Raw genomic sequence first — 1,953 nt, 5'->3', positions numbered from 1 at the left:
GTATAATGTTAATCAGTCACAATTATAGTCATTATCTTAAAATGTTGCATGTTACAAAAATAAGTAAATTATTTGTCAATTACATTATAATAAACTCTCATCAGATCTTTAAAAGTGGGTATTTTTAAGTCTTTTGTCACTCACTCTGTCATTGTTTTGCTCTGATGTTTTTGCAAAAGTGTTCCTGAAAAACTTCATCTTTAGAGAGATTCATGGAAAGGACTTTTAAAGTATTCTAGAATACAGATTTCTGATAATTTTAAGATCATCAAACTGACCTGGGTAAGAAATTTCAAAACTAATGGAAAGACTGGATTCAAGTATAACAAATATTAATTTCATGGGACTGAATGAACTGATGAGGATGATTATAATTTTTTATGACTTTTTGTTTGAAACATCGCTGGTTCTTTTACGTTTTGTTTTTCCAGATTTAAGCAAACATTATTCTCTTTTCCTAGAGTAATTTGGTAAAATATATCTTTGTGAACAAAGATGAAACAATTACTTTTTTTCCCTGCCTGATCCCTCCAGAATTCAGAAACTCTCAGTGAGTATTCTTATTTTCACAGCAGTTATTTGCCTAAGTTCCCTAAGAATCTGTTCTCCTTGTAACAGGACACAATTAGAAACGTTGGTTACATCACCAAGGCCTTGAATGAAATGTCATATTTGAGAGAAATGTATATAGACTCATATATGACCAGACAGCTTTAAGGAACTAAGGTTGACTTTATGGAACCAATAAAGTCCATTGGAAAAATAAGCCTGGACAACTTGATATCAACTTTAGAGAAATCACCATAGCAGCTCATGTAGGGACAATCTTTGTGCCTGTTACTATGTGGCTACTCAGAAAAATCACCAGAGACATTCAAACTGCAATCCAGTAAATATATCAGATTGACATTGCCTGCCCTCACTCCATCTGAAAGTGTCATGAACTGGACATTGAGAAATCTTCCCAACTGACTGCCTTCAGAACTCAGAAACTAAGATTATAGTCAGCTCCAATCATTAACCATTGTTTTCTTTTGTTTCCATAGAAATGCTTCTTATAAAGTACCTGATTGCTTGCACCATAGGCCTCACTTTTGGAGCCCACCTGCCTCACTGCCTCCTAAAATGAGACACAACTGTTTAACTAAACTGATCTATTTTCAGACTAAGAGACTGGTTCCATAGATGGAGCAATCTACCAACTCAACTTCTGGACTATAAAATTTCTTGAATAAATTTTAAAGGCAGGACTGGAGGGTTTCAGAATGAGCCTCCCCAAAATGTGTCACTTTGGCATGTGGATTTATTTGAGCTGAAGACAATCAAGGCCCAAATGACTCAGGAAGAACTTTTTACCTTTCCCCTTAACTGCCCAAAAGAATTTAGATTGAGGGCCTGGTCCAGGAAGAGAGCTATCACCAAAGATAGCTACAGAGAATATGGGCTAGGTGTGGTAAATTGGGTGGGGGGAAGCTAGGCAGGGCCTGTGGACCAAATTCCTCTCTGTGTCCCATTGTCTCTGTATGGCATGGAAAACATTTGTTTACCAGACATTTGCTTTTCCTATCTTCTTGTAAATTGTCTTCCTTCCCTTTGAAGCCCTAGACCCCTACCCTTTTCTCCGCAGCTCAGGATGGCATATAAGTCTCAACTGCCTGACTTCCTGTGGGTCTCATATTCTTATGGGGCTCCTGTACATACATAATTAAATTTGTTTTTCTCCTGTTAATCTGTCTTATCTCAATTTAATTATTAGACCAGGCAAATGAACCTTGAAGAGTGGAGGAATTTTTTTCTTCTCCAACAGTAAATATTTGATAAAGTTTCTCTAGGCCAATACTGTTCATCAACACTCTATTATAAGCTAGTTTATCAGTATCTTTCTTCCATAATAGAAATAGCTTTATAGATTTTTTTCCTGATTATTAAAGTAAAACATTCTTATTGTAAATA

The 1,953-nt window shown here is 35.8% G+C and overlaps 1 long non-coding RNA gene across 1 annotated transcript; it reads left to right on the top strand.

Moving 5' to 3' along the window:
- The first annotated feature begins 480 nt into the window (after positions 1-480).
- Positions 481-1,729, top strand: LOC132374799 (uncharacterized). The gene is made up of 2 exons (XR_009505762.1): positions 481-550; positions 1,047-1,729. It is a non-coding gene; the product is annotated as an uncharacterized LOC132374799 (long non-coding RNA).
- Positions 1,730-1,953: the final 224 nt, after the last annotated feature.

This window comes from Balaenoptera ricei, chromosome 1 (assembly GCF_028023285.1).
Source record: "Balaenoptera ricei isolate mBalRic1 chromosome 1, mBalRic1.hap2, whole genome shotgun sequence".
In the NCBI taxonomy this organism is placed as follows: Eukaryota; Metazoa; Chordata; class Mammalia; order Artiodactyla; family Balaenopteridae; genus Balaenoptera; species Balaenoptera ricei.
The sequence above is the reverse complement of the archived record's forward strand: the minus strand, read 5'-3'. Positions and strand labels throughout refer to the sequence as shown.